At 49.0% G+C, this 20,456-nt stretch overlaps 1 protein-coding gene across 1 annotated transcript in view; it reads left to right on the top strand.

Annotated features, from left to right (window-relative positions):
• The window catches only part of LOC125117757 (dipeptidyl aminopeptidase-like protein 6), a 555,755-nt gene that overhangs the window by 154,616 nt on the left and 380,683 nt on the right, over nt 1–20,456 (top strand). The window lies entirely within an intron of this gene.

Raw genomic sequence — 20,456 nt, 5'->3', positions numbered from 1 at the left:
CAGAAGAAAATGGAGTGCTTTGTGCAAAGGTTAAATGCACGGTTTAATTGGCAATTGTGCATTAGAAACCTATTGTAAAGCGATTACAGTTTGAGGGACGGTCCAGATAGCACAGCGAGGGACATAAGTTTTCAATTTTGGCCATTAAAAAAAATCAGGTCCTGGAATTGAAGTGAAAAAAAAAAAAATGGGGCAGCCTCAGTCTGGATAAGTGCCTCACCCGAATGTAATTTTCTTCTTCCTACACTCTGCTTCCCACCTCGGAATTTAGAACATGCTAAATATGCAGATTTTAAAGATTCGTCCCTTGCCTAAGTAATTTATTTGGATCTAGGAAATTGTAACATTTCAGAGAAATACACACACAATCTTGGTCATGTTGGGTATCTACCATTTCAGTTGCGGGAAATGGAACTCAAGCAAAGTCTTCTGAAACTAAGTGGGGCTGAGCAAGAGCATTTCATGACAGTGATTTCCCAAAAATATTAAAGAGAGTGCCTAGCAGGAAGTTAAGGCTGTCGTGTCCCCTTGTGGGACGTGAATGACGTGCCCTCCCGTCTTGCAGTTAAGAGTCGGATCGGATCAGATCAGGAGCCTGAAGCCACGCAAAGTGGTCGTAGGTAAATCTGGGTGCCAAACAGCACTGTTAGATCTCAGGGGCCAGCTCCCTCTCGGGCAGAGGCTGACCCCCAGGGAGATCTAGTCTAGAATGTTCACCCTCGTCAGGTGCCTGCATTTTTCCTGAAGGCTGCCCAGAGTCCTGACGAGGCACTTCTCCTCTGCAGGATTCCTGCTCGGCGGGTAAGGCTTTGGCTGGCTTTTCTTTCTGTCTCTCACCATCACCGGCCAGTTTAGAGAATGAGCAGCGGTACGTCTGGTGGGACATGAAAATGCCCCTTGTCGTTCCCAGATCTCTGACGCACAGTGAAGTTGAAACCAGAAAACCCTTCTTCAGATGTGATCAAAAAGGATCCCACGACGTCCGAGTTATTGAGTTTTCCATCCTTGTAAGACAGACGTGAAAGCGTAGAGAAGCCCAGTGGAAGCCACCAGGCGTTATGAGCACAGTGTTTTCTGACTGTGAGTTCAGAAAGGGCTTTTTGCCTCTTAGCCTAAGGTGAAAGCCAGGTCAGGCCTCCACAGCCCTTCTGGCGTCATTGCGTGCTAATGGTGGCTCTTGGTTCTGGGATAGAAACACTGGGATGGCCTTTGCTTGTCTGAGAGAAACTAGAGAGTCCCATGGCATTGACCCACCCATTGGAAACCTGAAAACATGTGCATTTAGACCTCAGTGCAGGTATCGCTAATGCAACAGGACTTCCAGGAGGCTGTGGGATGCTGCCTGGGAAATACCACAGCTTCAGACTCTCTCTCTGGTTAGGCTGAGAAAACCTCACAGCAAGAACCATTCCCAATTTTGAACCAAATGACAGTGAAGGGGATTGAAGAGCATCCATAGCGGCTCTCGTGGTCTGTGCACATAGGTCAGAAAAGAAGAATTTTCCAGCATAGCGAGGCAAAGAGAAAGAGCATATGGAGAAAAGAAACACTGCTAGCATAGCGGGATGACTTCCTGATAACACAGCAAGCCGACCCCATGCACGGGTCATGTCTGGTTTTATAGCCCAGGCTAAGGGGAGGGCTCAGGATACACCTGTGGCTCTGCTGATTGGTTGGGGAAAGAGGGGTTTTGTTGATTGGTTGGGGGCATATAAGGCCTCTATAGGGGCAGGGTGAGGAGTGGGCCACATACCTTTCCTAGGAGGGGGCAGAAGGAGTAGACCAGGTTGCTCGAGGTGGGAGAGGGGCCATGGCGGTGAGACCAGCAGGGCAATGGTCATTCTTGTCTTGGCCAGAGGCTTTGAGTTCTGTCTCCTTGAAGGGGCCTTGAAGTCCCCCAGCAGCATTTCATTAAGTCTTTTTCCCGTAATCTTCCATCTCCCCATTTGGTGGAAGAATGGCCATCATAACAGGAGATGGACACAAGGTGGCTCAGTACTAACAAATGCCTCGTGGGCTCAACGTGGCTGCTCAGAAGCCTGCCTCCCATCTGCTTTATCCGGAACAGGGCCCACAGTAACCATGGTGAATATGGTGTCCTGAGATGCCGCTGGGTCTTCCCTGAGCAAATCCGCCTCTGCCAGTGGCCCTGCCATGGTGCCTGAGACCCTGTCGCCTGTCACTGTGCTGGTGAAGAGCTTGAGCCCTGGGCAAGGCTGCAGAGCCGAGTTCTGGCTTTACTTTTGCCTATTGTTTTCCATCATGGTTTATCCCAGAAGATTGAATATAGTTCCCCGTACTCTGCAGTAGTTGTTTTATCCATCTTATATGTGCTCGTTTGCCTCTGCTAATCCCAGACTCCTAACCCCCCACCCCCAGCGACTGCAAGTCTGTTTTTGTGTCTATGGATCTGTTTCTGCCTTGTAGATTAAGTTCACTGGTACCATGTTTTAGATTCCACATCTAAGTCATATCATATGATATGAAATATGACTGACTTGCTCTGTTTAGTAGGATAACCTCTAGGTCTGTCCCTATAGTTGAAAATGGCATTGTTTCATTCTCTTTACGGCTGAGCAATATCCCATTGTGTGTATGTACAACATCTTCTTAATCCATTCATCTGTCGATGGACATTTAGGTGGCTTGCATGTCTTGGCTATTGCGATAGCACTGCAGTGAACATAGGGGTCCATGTATCTTTTATATTTTTGTCCAGAGGTCTGCCCAGCAGGGGGATGGCTGGATCATAGGGTTGCTCTATATTAGTTGAGGAACCTCCATCCTCTTCTCCGTAGTGGTTGTACCAACTTACATTCCCACCAACACCCTCTCCGGCATTTATTGCTGGTAGACTTTTTGATGGTGGCCATTCTGACTGCTGTGCGGTGATACCTCCTTGTAGTTTTGCTGTGTATTTCTCCAATAATTAGTGACCATGAGCATCTTTTCACGTGCCTGTTGGCCATCTGTATCTCCTCTTCGGAGAAAAGACTATTGTGGTCTTCTGCCCATGTTTTTGTTGGGTCGTTTGTCTTGTTATTGAGTCATATAAGCTGCTGGTGTATTGGGGGAATTACTGGCTTGACTTCTTAATAACCCAGTGATTTAGAGGAAAATGTGAAATGGTGATAATGGCAATACTACCTCATAATGGCATCGGTTGGGTGGGGTTGAGTTAACACCTGTAAAAATCTCAAAATAGCACCGATGCATCATAAGCCTGCAGTAAAGTTTCTTGTTTTTACTATATGACCTCAGGACCCTGTCCGGTACCTGTAAGACACAGCAAAAAAACGCTCAGAGGAACGAGTGACTTAAGTCTCCTTCAGACCCCTGGGCTGAGGCTGTGGGGAAAGGCATTCTTGGAGGGGAGGGGAGGGGAGGGGAGGAGTGGCAGGGGCCTGCAGACCCGGGCCTGTGTGCACGGAGGACGGGCTGAGTGGAACCAGGGTTCCTACCCTTTGGGAGACAGAAGGGGCACCCTGTGTGCCTAGAAAGGCCTGGAGCATCTGTGATGGACAAGGAGGCCATGACCAAGGTGACTGCGCAGACCTGGAGCTGTGAGGGTGTCAGGTCCATCCTGGTCTCGCATAAACGCTTTCATGATAGGGATATTAATATTCCCGTTTCACACATAGCCAGTCCAAGAGTGTCTCCCCGCCGGGATCTGAACCAGGTTACTGTCCAAACTTGGAAGCACTCATGTTTCAGCGGAGGCTCCCCAGCTGTCGGAGGTGGAGGAGCAGTGGGGACAGTGCTCTGCATCCCCCAAGAAGCTCCTGTGAATCCAGGTTGTCCTTCCTGGAAAGCAGGCTCCCAGGGAAGCTCCCCCTCCCCCTAGGGCAGTACCAGCATTGGCATCCCTGGAGGGGCTGTCACTTATGTCCTAGGTGGGATGGGTTGGGGAGGAAACCATCCCTGGAGGGGCTGTCACTTATGTCCTAGGTGGGATGGGTTGGGGAGGAAACCATCCCTGGAGGGGCTGTCACTTATGTCCGTAACCAGGTGTGGCCGGGTGGGATGGGTTGGGGAGGAAACCACGGGTCCAGGAAGAGGAGAGCCATCCCCTGGGATTCCCAGTTCTAGGCAGGGGTGCGTGGGACCTTGGAGGAAAGGATGCTGATGTCCACCGGTGGGCTTCTCTTTTGATGCACCTGCTCAGGAGGTCACAACAGGGACGTGTCACCACTTTGTGTCCTTTAAGCAATTCTGGGATCAGCCAGGGTGAAAGCCCAGCTCTTTAAAAAGTCGCTCTTGGGTGGAGAACTTTCACCTGCCTCTTGCTCAGGACCTGGGAAGAAAAGCATGGTTGTGGTTTTTCTTTTAGGTGCTAAGATGGATTGTTCCAGGGCTTCACGTTTTCCTCCTCTCCCCTCCATTAGCAGGAGGGTTTGGCTGCTGTGACCTTTGTCGCAGAGCCCATGGCTCTCTGTGATAAAATCTCCAGCACTGAGTCTTTCCACAGCTGCAGCTCCTCCTTCATGTTTGTCCTGGAGACGCTTAAACAACCCTCCCTTTGATCCATGCTGAGGGTTCAGGCAGCCCCATCTTGACACCCCCCCCCCCCCCAGTTTATGCATCCTGCGCCTCATACGTGGAGGGACAGGGCACAGAGGGTCACATGGCCAGCCTGTGATGGGCCTCCTAGGATGCAATTGCCACTGCTCCTTTTCTCCATGGAGGTAACTTCAGTGTAAGAAATCCTGACTGAGTCTTGTGTTTCTGCAGCGACAGGTTTCAGAGGACAATGACTGCCCATTTTAGGACAGATTCCCCTGACATTTCATTTATATTTTGTAATATTTTTTTTCTAGTCCTTTGGAAGAAACGACAAATGCAATCCTGGTACCATGTCAATATTCCCTAAACGAATAAAAACACCCAGCATGTAGGAATTCTGGGAAGATCAATGAAAATTGAACAAGGCTTCCCATGCACACAAAACAGGGGCTCTATTTGCGCTAAGTAATTAATGCTGAGAATCTCAACCGCCACCAACCTTTCCTGCATTGTTAAAAGAGTCCAAGGAAAGAGCAGCTGATCCCAGTGGCTTAGGGTCTTTGCAGTTGTAAGCACAAAGGCACGTGATGCTGGAGGACAGGGGTCTCGGCTTGGGAGGGAGCTTGGCAATAGCCATGGTCTCAAGAGCTGGGGCATCAATCAACCCTCAAGTGTGTCTTGAGAAGCTACTCTGTAAATAAATGTTCAATTCCTTCATTCTTTGGAAAGATTATTTACTGAGGACCTCCCATGCACCGTCCTGAGTCATCACACAGGATAAAATCCCGGTCCTAGAAAATCACAGGCCACTGGAAGATGGCACAGGAAAATGGCCATAATGCAAGATGGCAGGTGCACTCATGCAGGAACAGAAAAGATGCTCAGAGTGCAAAGGCAGGGATGGTGTCATGGGTCTCAGAGCAGGGTGTCGGAGGAGTTCATCCAAGAGAGATCCCTGAGCTTCCCGAGGACCAGGCTGCCCCAGGACAAGAAGGAGATTTGAGAAGGCATCCCACAAACACACAGCGTGTACAGAGGAATTGAAGCATGTCACAATGGAGGGGAAGCCGGACCCCATCCTTAGACCAATTCTCACAGCTCTCTAGGAGTGACCCTCCCCTCAAGGCGTCTGATTCCAGGTACAGAGCTTTGCTTCTTTAGGCTCTTGGCTGAGGCTGGACGTTATTTCATAACCCAGACCTGCAGGTGTGGGAAAGGAGGCACCGCGGTGAAGACAGCAGGTCAGAGGAAGAGAATTCAATTGCATTCCAGAATAATGGCAGGGAACGTGTTTCACCTGTATAAGAACCTAAACCGCAGGATTTCTCTAGGCATTTCAGCTCATAATGGCTGCAAACTATCTTCTCTGCCCTCAAGTCTGATCTCAGAGAGACAGCAGTGAGTGATGGCTTGAAGCAAGATCGCAATTCCTTGCTCAGGAATTGAACCTGGGCAGCCTGGGTGAAAACCAGGAATCCTAGCCACTAGACCAGCTAAAAGCCAAGAGCAGAATTGCCCTGATTCTTGCCCCCATTGAAAGTAAGAATGTTTCAAGGAGGCAAAGACTGTAAAAACAGGTACAAAGTTTACTGTCAGAAACACAGAACATCTTGGGGAGAGAGCACCCAGAAAAGTTGTCTATTTAAGACAGAGGCAAGGCAGTAACGCACACCCAAAGGAGGAGTGTAGGTGCAGGAGAGAGCTCCAGAGAGGTGATTTTATTTTTTTATTTTTTATTTCTTTTTTATTACTCAACAAATTGATCACCTCTGTAGTTGTAGAATGATCATCACAATCCAGTTTCACAGGATTTCCATCCCACAACCCAAGCACATCCCCCACCCCCCAAACTGTCTCCTCCAGAGACCATACGTTTTTCAAAGTCCGTGAGTCAGCATCTGTTCTGCAAAGAAGTTCCGTCTGTCCTTTTTTCAGATTCCACCTGTCAGTGAAAGCATTGGATGTTGGCATCTCCTTGTATGGCTGACGTCATTTAGCAGGATAATTTCTAGGTCCATCCATGTGGCTACAAAGGCTGGTATTTCGTTCCTTTTCATGGCTGAGGAATAGTCCGTTGTGTATATGGACCCCATCTTCTTGATCCACTCCTTTTTTTTTTTTTGTCTTTTTTGGCTGCAAAAAAAAGGAGGTTCCCAGGCTAGGGGTCTAAACGGAGCTGTAGCCACCGGCCTACGCCAGAGCCACAGCAACTCGGGATCCGAGCCGCGTCTGCAACCTACACCACAGCTCACGGCAACGCCGGATCCTTAACCCACTGAGCAAGGGCAGGGACCGAACCTGCAACCTCATGGTTCCCAGTCGGATTCGTTAACCACTGTGCCATGACGGGAACTCCTTTTTTTTTTTTTTCTTTTTTCCTCTTTTTAACCTCTTATAGGAGGCAGTTCTTCCGGGTCTCTGTCTTCCTTTGGCCGGTATCTTGTTTCATCTTTCACACGTGACCAGCCCAGGGCCCTCCCCAATCGGTGTGCCTGTATTTGGCCAAGACGGATTCCAGAGCAAAGCATGATGGGAGGTTATCTACACTTATTATGGTCTAGCATCTCTTCCCTTTCTGACCCAAAGGGGTCTTTCCGCCTGTGTGGAGTTGGCATGTCCCTGCCTGCGAGGATGGGAAGTACGTGACCTCTTGGTCTTCTGATCCTGTGATTACCATCGTTTAAAGGGTCTACAGAAGTGAAGTCCCAGCTATTTTCTGTGCCTGAGGTTATTTCTGTCTTGAAGTATGAACAGGTGGCTGGTGGTACGTGTCTATCCTGGAGTCCGGCTACCTCCTGCCTCACGCAAGGCCTGTGTTTTCACGCCCGTGCCCGTCCCTTTCATCTTCTCTCAGGCCGCTGAGTGTTCAGGGAGGAATTCCTGCAGGAAGAGAAGGGGCCAAGTGCACCAGGAATACAAAAGAATCCAACAGCTCAACTCCCCGGTGCCCTTGGATCCCAGCGTCCGCCCGAAAGGGACAGCTGAGGCCTTGCCCTCTGGCCATCTGCTTCCACACATGCCTCAGGCTGCCCGTCCTCCCGCTGGTAAGACCCCCTCATCTCTCCCTCAGGGACTGTGCCAGCTGGAGAGCAGAGAGGATTAAGGACTCTGTCAACAGCTTCCAAACACGGGGACAATTGCCAAGACGCAAAGGAGGCTGGCTGCCTCTCTCTGACAGTCCTGTCCACCTGGAGGTGAACATGCTGCCTGGTCCCCACAGCTATGTGTTCCGTGTGGCACTGTCACAAGTCAGGAAGTGAAAACCTCCCCCGGCTGGTAGCCACGTCCTCTCCTCTAGCCTGAAGAATGTCGTTGCCTGGTTGGCGTGGCTGCCGGGGCCCCTCCTGCCACTCCCAGGAAACAGCTGCCCTCTGTCCCCATGATGCTGAAAAATGCGTGCACCACCAGGTGGGGGCCCTTTGGGAAACTGGGGAGACAGACAGACAGCCTCGACGTTCCAGGGACTGGGCTGCATTTCCAAGCAGAAGCAGCTCTGTTCCCTTCTCATACATGGCACCCGGGACGGGCACACTGGAGGGTGATCTTTGGGGGTCATCCAAGCCTCCTGTTCCAGCCACTAAATTGTGCCTCCAAGGAGCAGTTTGTAGCAACCTGCAGCCCTCGAGGACAAGTGACGGCAAACACTCAGAGCGCGGCAGGCACAGCCACTAATGAGCAACAAAGTCCCTGCTTCTTTGAAATGGTGACACAGCCCAAGGAGCTGGCAGCACCCTTAACACATTGCAAATGTGGGTTTAGGTTCTAAATGACAGGGCTTTCAAGACCAAAGGCTCTCTGAAAGTTCCAGCAACCCAATTTATCCACCAAAGCACCCCGCGGGGCATCTATTTTACATCGGACCATTTGAAATGGAGATTTGAGAAATGTGCTCTTTCTGTAGGGCGTCCAGAAAAAGACCTGATGTGCTCACGGATTCTCGTGACCCCTGAGGACTCTGCCGTAGAGTCTTAACCAGGCCTCACCTGGCGCCTGGCGCATCCCCGGAACTCACGAGATCTCTTAATAGAAAAAAAGCATGAGTAATGGAAGGAGCAAATGGCCCCTCGGAAGCCCGGAGGCAAGAGTGCGGGCTTTGGAGTCAGACACACCCAGTTCAGAGGCCACGTCCACGGCTGCCTTTGTTGGCAAATTCTGTAAACGCTGCTCCCCTTCTCCGTAAGCTGGGGAAGAAACGCTTATCCCTTAGTGTTGCTGTGCGGCTCCGGAGAGCTCTTGCCTGGTCTCAAGAGCAGTTTAATAAACATCAGCTCCCATCGGTTGCTTTACATCTGCAGGCGGAGAGGGAACTTGGATGGTTTCTCGGAGACCGGAAGAGAGGAGAGTTTGCTGTGTGACTGACTGTGGAGGTTACACCAAAGAGAGTGGAGGAACCAGAGCTCCGGCCTCTGAATGGTCAGGGGAGCGCTGCTCTTGCCTCCCCCAGCAGGGTGGTCTCCGCTGCAGGGAAGGCGCCCCTCCCTCGTTTACCAGTCTGCTCGCTGGGACAAGTGCGGTCTGTGGACCAGCATCTCAGCATCACCTGAGAGCCCTTTAGAAATGCAGAATCCGGAGTTCCCGTCGTGGCGCGGTGGTTAACGAATCCGACTAGGAACCATGAGGTTGCGGGTTCGGTCCCTGCCCTCGCTCAGTGGGTTAAGGATCCGGCGTTGCCGTGAGCTGTGGTGTAGGTTGCAGACGCGGCTCGGATCCCGCGTTGCTGTGGCTCTGGCGTAGGCCGGTGGCTGCAGCTCCGGTTAGACCCCTGGCCTGGGAACCTCCATATGCCGTGGGAGCGGCCCAAGAAATAGCAACAGCAACAACAACAACAACTACAACAACAAAAGACAAAAAGACAAAAAAAAAAAGAAAGAAATGCAGAATCCCCTGCTCCAGCCCCAGGCAGGTTAGAATTGGAACCTACCCCTTCACAAGATCCCAGATGATTCATGGTCCCTTTGAAAGGAAACACGGGCCGGTCTTCTTCGGCCATCTCCTTGATTGATGAAGTCCCAACGGCTGGAGGGAGAGGGCGCATGTGGAGAGCTCCCTGAATATTAGGCTGAATTGAGCAACCTGCCGATAAAACAACAGAGCATGTCTATCTTATCCTAATTCTACCTACTGCTTTTATCAAAGGGACAACAAAGGGACCATCCTGGGCCCCATAAACAGATGCATTTTTCCGGGTCCTCTTTTTCCTCCAAGAAAGGATACGGGTATTGAGGCCTGTAAGGAGGCACCCACACAGCAGCCAGTTTATCTCTGAGCATCTGGAAGACAGAAGCAAACTTGCCTGGCTCCAGGGACCTCCCAGGAGCCACCAGGGCCCCAGCTTACTTCATGAGGAGGGGGCCTCACCTAGGAAAGCTCTGGGACCCAGGAAAAGGGTGAGCTCCTCGGGGTTCCTCCTCCAGCCGCTGGACCCTCTCTGCCCACAGCTTTTGCCGACCATCTGTCTTACTGGAGAGTAACACAAACTCTTCTGGAAAAATAATGGAGGATGGCTCCAATGTGAGAATGTGGATGCCAGTTTCTTGTCCTGTCAAGCTCAGGGGAGAGCGTTTTGGAAGATCTGATATTCACAAGGGCCCGTTTCCAGGGACAAAGGTCACACATGGTCCAGGGATCAGGGATGGGGCTGCAGGAGCTCTTGGCTTTGGAGAGGGAGAGGGAGAATCCCTGGCCAAGACCCAGAGATCCTTACACATCCATCTTCATCCAGAGGAAAGGAGAGGGCTTTATGACGGCCTGCCTTTAAAGGGGGTTTCTCTTCCAATTATAAACAGCTATGGGTCCTTCTTCCTTCCCATTGCCTGGTAAAGCTGCACCAGCTCCTCCAGGGGTGCCAACTCGCAGGAGAGGCCAGTGTGTTCTCACTCCCCCAGCTGCCCTCGGCTGCTCTGTCCTGCCCTGGTACCATGACTGATGGTGTTTTTAGCAAAGTTCCAGTCTTTGTGTAACTGTTGTTTCTGCCAAATCACAGACTCCCCACGTGTTCAGGCTTCACCCTACAGCTCAATTCAACCTGACGAAGGGATTTAACTGTGGAAGCAGAACCCTGCTTTCCGAGAACCAAGGAAACACTTGAGAATATATGAGACCTGTACCGATTGCACCCATGTTCCATAGGTAGGCGGTTTCTCTTCCCACGAAGTGGGAATGAAAATGCTTACCTTGTAGAGGTTTAAACATCAGCTCCACCTCAAGGAAATAGAATTACAAAAAAAAAAACCCTCAGGAATCATCATTTGGTAAATACTCTCATTAGATTCTTTTTGGCAAAAGCACAAACATAAACAGATGAAGGAGGGTGTGGGGTTGTCAGGACTAAGAAACAGTCTGAGGTTTTGCACCTGTTCCCCTTCGGGGTCCCTCATCCGCAAATACTTGGGGCTCTGAAGCCCCATCGGCCCATTGAAGTGAAATTGGTCCTTGATGCTTCCAAATGCCAGCTTACGTGGAGTTGCAAATTATTTGACCCCACTCCACACCAAAAGGGTAGAGCAGGATGGAAAGGAATCTTAAATTCAAAGCATTAAGAGCTTTTGCTCCCTGTACATCAAGTGTCTCTGAAATGGTACTGTGTACACGGGACCGTGAGTTCCCTTTTGGCCACTCATTTTTTTTTTTAAAGACAATTACATTTAGTAAATTACATCTTATAAAAGAAAATAAAAGCCTTTAAGCTATAAACAAACATATTGTTCTTTTTTTTAATTATTTTCCCACTGTACAGCAAGGGGATCAAGTTATCCTTACATGTATACATTACACTTACATTTTTTCCCCCACCCTTTGTTCTGTTGCAACATGAGTATCTAGACAAAGTTCTCAATGCTATTCAGCAGGATCTCCTTGTAAATCTATTCTAAGTTGTGTCTGATAAGCCCAAGCTCCCGATCCCTCCCACTCCCTCCCCCTCCCATCAAGCAGCCACAAGTCTCTTCTCCAAGTCTATGATTTTCTTTTCTGTGGAGATGTTCATTTGTGCTGGATATTAGATTCCCGTTATAAGTGATATCATATGGTATTTGTCTTTCTCTTTCTGGCTCATTTCACTCAGTATGAGATTCTCTAGCTCCATCCATGTTGCTGCAAATGGCATTATGTCATTCTTTTTTATGGCTGAGTAGTATTCCATTGTGTAGATATACCACCTCTTCCGAATCCAATCGTCTGTCGATGGACATGTGGGTTGTTTCCATGTCTTGGCTATTGTGAAGAGTGCTGCAATGAACATGCGGGTGCACGTGTCTCTTTTAAGTAGAGTTTTGTCCGGATAGATGCCCAAGAGTGGGATTGTGGGGTCATATGGAAGTTCTATGGATAGATTTCTAAGGTATCTCCAAACTGTTCTCCATAGTGGCTGTACCAGTTGACATTCCCACCAACAGTGCAGGAGGGTTCCCTTTTCTCCACAGCCCCTCCAGCACTTGTTATTTGTGGATTTATTAATGATGGCCATTCTGACTGGTGTGAGGTGGTATCTCATGGTAGTTTTGATTTGCATAGATATTGTTCTTAAAAGCAGGTGCCATTCGGTAGCCAACCTGTTCTTCCCGAGGCTCGTGGAAGCCAGGGAGGTCTGTTGAGGAAACACGAAGGTGATGGATACCCAGGGCATCGGAGGGCTGAGTTCCCCCACTCACCCCCTGCCCTTACTGCACGGTGGGGCCAGTGAAGCCCTTTACTGTTTCCACCTTCCTCTGCCAGCTTCAGGATGGCAAAGCTCCTGAAGCTGTGACCACAGAGGAAGACAAGAGGAGAGGGGGCCCAGATCATCCAGTCCGTCTCAGGGTTCAGGGCTCAGGAACAGGAGTCATGTGACTTCAGAGGGACTCTGGAGAGGCCGGGTGGGAAGGAATTCATGGTGATTCATTATACATTCTCACTCTGCTCTAGCTTACTGGATGTTCAAGTTTATTTCTCCGAGCACTTGGAATGTAATTAATGTAAAAAAAAAGAAGCAAAATAAATCAAGGAATGCTGGAGCACTTCACATTTAAAATCCATCCAACATCGGTTTTCCCATTTTTTTCAACAGAAAACAAATTACCCCAGGGCGCTGCTGAGATGGATTTTGCATTTATACTGCCTTTGGGTGGACAGTCAGTTAAGATACTGGGTAAGCCAGGGAGTTGCTTGTATCAAAGCGAGCAGAAGAGAGGCAGCAAGTGCCATTATCACAAGGCTCCTGGCGTCCCAGTTCACCTGCTGGCTCCCCTCCCCACCCACCCCACCCTTGTCCAACAGCCTTTTAACAGTTACAGGCACTTGGAGTTCCCAATGTGGCACAACAGGATCAGCAGCATCTCTGCAGCACCAGGATGCAGATCCAATCCCCCCCCCCCGGCACAGTGGATTAAAGGATCCAGCGTTGCCGCAGCTGAGGCATAGGTTGAAACTGTGGCTCAGATCGGATCCCTGGCCCTGGCCCAGGAATTCCATATGCCGAGCAGTGGCCAACAACAACAACAAAAGTTACAGCTGTCCTGAAGTGCCCAGACTCACGGGCTACCTTCAAAGAGCTGTGAGAGGGTAACCCTATCTTCCAAGATAGCTGGAATATCATATTAATATTAAATCCCATTCTTCAGCATATGCGTCAGTCCAGAGGTCACCCACTGCATATGTGTTCACCTTTGGGTGGCCTGAATGCAAGGAAATGTGGAGTATTCATGGGCTCTCTTTGGGTTGCAGGAGTCCTTAATACAGCTTTTGTCTCCTAATGTATTTGGTAGGCTCTTTGTGTATGATCGCATTATGTGGGTATTGCCGGCAGTAAATTTTAAATTATATAGTCTGCAGTTTTGCACTAAGAGATGGTAGGAGATGATTCATCATTTTCCTTGTCTTCCTGTTTACATGCCGACACATAATTCATGCTCAGAAACCATCTTTCAACTCATCTGGAAGCGCTCCACTGAGCCACCCCAGAATCTGTCGCTGCCAATCCAGCGTTATAAATCACTTTTCTATTAAACAGCAGGGCTAGAAATGCAAACATATGTACTTTAAATATGTGGCGCCATCTCCGATTCCCCACCGATGAGCCAAAATTAAAGGATTGTCCCCCCAAAATGTGCTAGACTTGAAAGAATGAGTTCTTTGACTTTAGAGCCTCATCTCTGTCATCTCTGTACACATATCAATTTCCCAGATGGGTCTATATTTGGGGACTGTGCATTTGGCAGGGTTCTTGGCACACTGAATCTTTATTATTCCAAAAAAATTACTTTGTGAGATTTTTGGGGGGGAAGTCCGTTAAATGGCAAGAAAATAAAAAAATCTGCTTAAATTATGAGCTTGACGTGCTATGAAACCAGGTTTCGTCCAACTCCTTGACCTTGGCCCTCAGGCCGGGAAAGTGAAGCCAGGGATTCAGAATGATGCTCCAGACTCAGCAGTGCTCTTTTTAAAACATTTTTAAATGATTTTTATTTTTTCCACTATAATTCGTTTACAGTGTTCTGTCAATTTCTATTGCACAGCAAAGTGACCCATTCACAATATATATATACATTCTTTTTCTCACATTATCCTCCATCCTGCTCCATCCCAAGTGACTAGATATAGTTCCCTGTGCTAGACAGCAGGATCTCACTGCTTACCCACTCCAAAGGCAATAGTTTGCATCTCTTAACCCCAGCTTCCCAGTCCATCCCACTCCCTCCCCCTCCCCCTCCCCCCTCCCCCTTGGCAACCGCAATTCTGTTCTCCAAGTCCATGAGTTTCTTTTCTGTGGAAAGGTTCATTTGTGTATGTTAGATTCCAGGTATCAGTGATGTCACCTGCAGGGCTCTCAATCTTAACAGAGACAAAATCCAGTTCACCAGACCCACCTACCGCCAAGGATCTGGATTTGGACATTTCAGAGTTTCTGCAGCAACTGCTGTTTTGCCCAGCAAACGCACATAATCGTGGCACTCCAGACTCCCTGAACCTTTGGTGTTATCTGATTTCACTCAACGGATACCACGCAGACTCGTGAAACACTTTACCTGGTATTCTTCGGGGAGGGAGAACGTCCCAGGGAGCTGACGCTTATCCATTTAAGAGGTTTTGTTTGCGTGTGTGTTTTATAGCGCAGCTGTTTTATTGGAATCTTTTGAAACTGTCTTTCATTATTAAGTGCATGTGTATTTTCTTAAGCAAAGTGCACCCAACACAATGCTGTTTCATTCTTGGGTTCCGCTGAGACTTGTTATGACTGCGTGGGTCTCACCGTCACGGTCAGGTACCTGCGTCAGAGCTCACCTGGCCTTCTATCTGGGTCCTCTAAGGGGTGTGTTCCAAGCCTTAGTTTGCCAGGCTTGTTTTTTAAATGAAGAGCTGATAAATCCTAAAGAAATGCTGTAGTCTCTCTGTACAGAGTCAAGCGTAACGACTTCCATGAGCGAGTTTTACCTTCAATTCCCGAGATCCCAGGGCTCTTGGTGGGGGTGGGGTAGGTGCTTCTTCCTTCCTTGTGGCTGGTCTTGACCGCGTGATCTCCAGGTCATTAGGGCTTAGCATATGCGTGGGCAGCATGTGCAGGTCTTCGTTGGAACTTGACTTTGAAGAGTGTCGGCCAGGTGCCCACGTGGACACAGGGTCCCTTCTCTCACCCCGGCTCCCTTCCTCCCCCATCCAGCCTCTTTCTTCCTTTATTACTTTTGTTAAACAGCCTATTCCCTGACCTTTTCGAGCCTCTGACTCAGTGGCTTCGCTTTTGTGAGCAATAAATCGCAAAAGTGGCTTAACTATTGAAAATTTCATGAAAATGGTTATGATAATGACTTCATTACTCTCTGAGATTTCCACATCTTCTCTGGGTTCCAAGGGAAGCTGGCCGTGCAGAGGCACCTGAGAATTGCTATTAACCTCGGCTGAATTAAAAATAGGATGAGCAGTGTTGGAAGCAGGCCAAGCCTTTTGCAGAGATAATGGTCATATTAGAGCCTCCCCAGTTTAAATATAACACTGTTGCATTATTTTTTTTAAAAAGGCGTATGAGTTCATGGTAAACTAAGGATGTAATTTAATTTTCCCTAAATTAGTTAGAAAAAAAATGAAAAATCGTTATGGTACTTAATTCGGTGACCACAGGGACAGAAAATCTTTGGGGGTGTGTCTCTGCAGCATGTCGCATGACCCCCTCATTCTGCCCCAAAGCCCCAATTCTGTCTTCTTCCTCTTCTCCTGAGATCCGCCTGCATCCACACTGCTCGTCTTCTCCCAGACCCGAGTTCACGCTACCCGTTTTCATCTCTAAGCACCTAACCCTCCATTTCCTCCCACACCCCGGAAGATGCTCATTTCCAGAGCAACATGCAAAGTCCACCTTCTCCGCCATGCTTCCTCCAGCTCCAGCAGGCCAACCGCCCTCATTCCCTGTGGTTCTCCTGCTCCCCATGGCGGCGTTGGGGATAGAAGGACAGAGAGACGGGGAATGCGATAGAACCATGTACCCTGCAATAGAGAGGGGTCTTCCAGGAGATTTCTCCCGATCAGGAAGACCATGTCCCACTTTCAGATCTCCTTGGGCTCACCTGCCTCCCCTTTTGATCTTTGTTGATCCGCTCCAGGCTGAGGTTAAAGACACACGTGCTCAATCGAGAACCTCTGATGGCTTAGTTGGCAGGAGCTACAGTGCCCTAAACTTACGGGTCCCAGGAAGGGTCTTGGTTGCCATCCTTCATCGCATAGGATGTTACACTCCTCCCTTACATGCTCTACTGTGTAATTATTCATCCAATGGTTATCCTTGAGCTAATCCTCCACACCCCGTGAGGGTGTGGCGCCCCTGGTGAAAATCGGGGAGCGAGGGTTGAGCGTGAGTGAGAAGAGTTGTGTTTTCCACTCCTGGAGGCTTTGGACAAATGCGCATGACCCGAGTCTGTACCTCCTCCCACGACAGACCCCTCCCCTCCAGAGAAGCATTAAAGAGATGCTTCTCTTGGGCAACGAGAGGACGTGACCAAGGACGAGCTGAGCGTGTGCAGACCTTCTCCGCCAGCAGAGGCACAGCTCCCCAGGGCTGGGGTGGGGGCCTTACTGCCGGATGTGCTTGCTGCCCATCCTTCATCCGTTCATCTGATTCACAAATGTCTCTCACGCATGCACTGGTGCTAAGTGCCGGGGGTTCCGTGAGCACAAGAGAACTCCTGATGTCGAGTCAGAGAGTCGGACGAGAATCCCATGGGACTGCGTAAAAGAGGGTAAAATTGTCCCTGAGACTCGTGTCCCGAGAGGGCTGAGATGCTGGTCAAGGGCCTGGGGAGCCTGAAACTGAGGCCTGGAGGGCGAGTAAGATATGTAAAGAGATGACGAGGGAGTTCCCGACATGGTGTGGTGGCAACAAACCCAACTAGTATCCCTGAGGACGCAGGTTCAATCTCTGGCCTCGCTCAGTGGGTTAGGATCCGGCGTTGCTGTGGCTGGGGTGGAGGTCGGCAGCTGCAGCTCCGATTCGACCCCTAGCCTGGGAACTTCCATATGCCGTAGGTGTGGCCCTAAGGTTTTTTTAAAAAATTAAAAATGAAATCAAAAGCTGGTGAGAACATTCTAGGCAGAAAGAAACCGCAGAGCCCTGTGCAGGTGGCTCAGGTTGAGCATGGCCGGGGAGAGAGGATGGAGGGACTGGGAGATGTGTGCAGCCCTGCTGTGTCCCATGGGCCACGTGACAGAGCTTGGCGTCATCCTAAGAGCAGGGGGACCATGACAAGTGCTGGGGGCATTGTGTAGGGTGGGGATGGTACCACATCTGCCAAAACCCCCTTTCTCTTGGGCACGGAGAGCAGTTGGAAGGAGAGTCAGCCTGGACGTGATAGAACAGCTCAGCAGTCCTGCTGGTACCCAGGCCAGGAACAGCACCAGCCTGGACCGTGAAGGGGATGGTTGACGTGGAGAGAAACAGGCAGTGCTCAGGGATCCATGTGACCGAGTGTTGGGAGGTACCCAGGATGGCTGCTAAGTTCTGCACCCCAAAGTAACAATATAGCCCAACTTTGGTGAAACCGTACCCTGCTCGTGTTTCGGAATTGGTCCCCAGGCTGCCCCGACCGACTGCAAAGTTTGGTCTTTCATGAGACATGGCATCCAATCAAGACCTAACTTTTAAAATTTGCCTCGTACATTGAACAACAGAATGAGCCATCTGAACATGAACATCTGACAACTTCAATAGTTTTCCTTTTCAAAATGGAAATCACAACTCTTCTCCAATGTACAGAGTTCGACTTCACAATTCACCGAAATTAATCAACGACAAAAAGACGATTCCTAGTAATAGCTGGAGGAAATTAACATCAGCAGCACTATTTGATGGCCTAAGAGGTCTTTTGCAGGGTATGATCAGTTCCTTAATTGGTAGCATTTTTACAAAGATTTTTATTGCAGAATAAGCTTATCATGAACAGGAAATGACACAGACCTTTCACCCTTTTTTTGGTTTTCAGAAAAATGTGTTTGTATGGGCAGTTTTCTGAAATGAGTCCGTATGATATATGCATGTATAATAATAACAGGTACATGAGGGAATTCCCGTTGTGGCGCAGTGGAAACAAATCTGACTAGGAACCATGAGGTTGCGGGGTCGATCCCCAGCCTTGCTCAGTCGGTTAAGGATCCAGCGTTGCTGTGAGCTGTGCTGTAGGTCGCAGGGGCGGCTTGGATCCCTTGTGGCTGTGGCTGTGGCTCTGGTGTAGGCAGCTGTAGCTTCAATTCGACCCCTAGCCTGGGAACTTCTATGTGCTGCGGGTGCGGCCCTAAAAAGCAAAAAATAACAAAAATAAAAATAACAATAGGTACATGATTTTAAGGAAACCACATTACCTCTCTTGATCTCCCCTTCTTTGGTAATGGAGTCCTTAGATTGTATGTTATCTAAATCTTCTTTAGCTTTTCAGATTTTTTTTTTAATCCACTATTTCACTGTCACTGTTTCTGCCCAGCGAAAAAAGAAGGTTTGCTCGTGATTATAAGAAAAATTGGGGAAGAAGAGAAGACTTACTGGTTTGAGAGCTACTGTTACTATGTGACAGACTCTGTGTGTGTGTGTGTGTGTGTGTGTGTGTGTGTGTAAAATCTCATTAGTCATCATAGCACCTGTAATGTCTGTGTAGGCAAGGTTTCGTTTTATCCCATCTAAGAATAAATAGACCAACATTTAAGGAACAAAGACATGACAGACTTCTTTAATTTAAACATAGGCTTGTCTGGCTTCGAAGACAAAATTCTTCCCCCCCCCACCACCACCATTGGAGCCTCTCATTTTCCAGCAGCCCCCACCCAACTTTTGTCAGTGGAAGCTGTAACATTTTGATTAGCAAGTGATGTTTTAAAGCAACCTCGTGATTTTTGTCCCAGTAGCCCTAATTTGTAGCTTACAGGCGATTGTGTTTAGGGTGCAATTAAGCCAGGGAGAAGCACAAGGAGGACGCTAAGCGGTTCCGTTTTAAAGTATTCCTTTCTAAGAGACGCCTGAGGCACGTAACTTTTCCCTTAGGTGTCTAAGATGCCCACGTCGTTATGTGCATCCCTTGAGAGGGAACCAGGATCCCGCCCCGAGGCTGTGCTGTTCTTTCTCGACTGTTCCTCCCTGGTCCCTGCATCCCCTCCCTTCCCTGATCAGCAACAGTCTGAACCTGCCCCTTGGAACTCAGGGAGGGTCCTGGAGGCTGAATGAGGCCCCTTGCCTAAAAATAGGAGACGGGGGACACAGAGAGACGTTTGTGCCCAGGAGCCCCACGGGGCCCTGCTTGGTTACATTTTTGAGCCTTAAAAATGAAGGAAATTCTGGAGTTTCCGTCGTGGTGCAATGGTTAACGCATCCGACTAGGAACCATGAGGTTGCAGGTTCTATCCTTGGCCTCACTCAGTGGGTTAAGGATCCGTCGTTGCTGTGGCTGTGGTGTAGGCCAGTGTCTACAGCTCCGATTAGCCCCCTAGCCTGGGAACCTCCATATGCCGTGAGTGTGGCCCTAGAAAAGACAAAAAAAAAAAAAAAAGAAGGAAATTCTGACACCGGCTCCAATATGGGGGAACCTGGAGGACGTGTGCTGAGTAAAATAAGCCATCACAGGACACATCTATATGCTTGTCCATGTACACAAGGAATCAAAAACACTCAAATGCGTTGAATCAGAAAATAGAATGGCGGTTGCCCGGGGGCAGAGACGTTGCTGTTCAGCAGGTGTGAGTTTCACTTGTGCAAAAGATGAATCAGCGGTGGGTGTGTAATACACTGTGTGACTAAGGCTAAGAACACTGTACTGAACACCTGAAACTTTGCCAAGAGGGTAGATCTTACCCTATCTGATTCTACCACCCTGATAAGATTAGAGCATCCTTGCAGAGGTACCTATGAGGGTTCCTTCCTTCCCCGCCAATCCAGAGTGTGCTTCTCTGTACTGCTCAGCATCCTCCTGGACTTTTCTCAACTCACTATCCTGGGAGGGGTTTACAAGCTGTGAGGCTGAGCATGGGGTTGTCCCTCGAAAGTGCATCAAGAGTCAGTGCCAGGCACGGTCATTGCCGTTACCAGGTGGTGGGAGCCCCTGTCATTGATGGGCGTGGCCCACCAGGCAAAACTAGGATACGCTGGGTATTGCTCGACCTCTGTCTTTTATCTCATGCGTCTGCTCGGTCCCTCCTTCACTCCTGCTACCATTTATTTAACCTGCTTTGAAATTTCAGGAGGAAAATCAGTGGATGCGAAATCAATAAAGATGAACCCTCTCCCGTGTGCAGAAACATCATTAGGGAAATTGTTCTTCCTTATCCTAGTAACGACAAATGTAAAAGATGGTATTTCAAACGCGATAGCTCAAGCGTAGCAGAATTAATAACCAAATGGGATCGCCAGATCAATAATTCTCAAATCGTTTTGTGCAATATGGTAATTCCCAGTGAATCTTTCAGACTGAATCTGACAGCCTTATTTTAAAAGCAAGTTGGAGTGACCTTTATTC

Source organism: Phacochoerus africanus, chromosome 16 (genome assembly GCF_016906955.1).
Source record: "Phacochoerus africanus isolate WHEZ1 chromosome 16, ROS_Pafr_v1, whole genome shotgun sequence".
Lineage (NCBI taxonomy): Eukaryota > Metazoa > Chordata > Mammalia > Artiodactyla > Suidae > Phacochoerus > Phacochoerus africanus.
The sequence above is the reverse complement of the archived record's forward strand: the minus strand, read 5'-3'. Positions and strand labels throughout refer to the sequence as shown.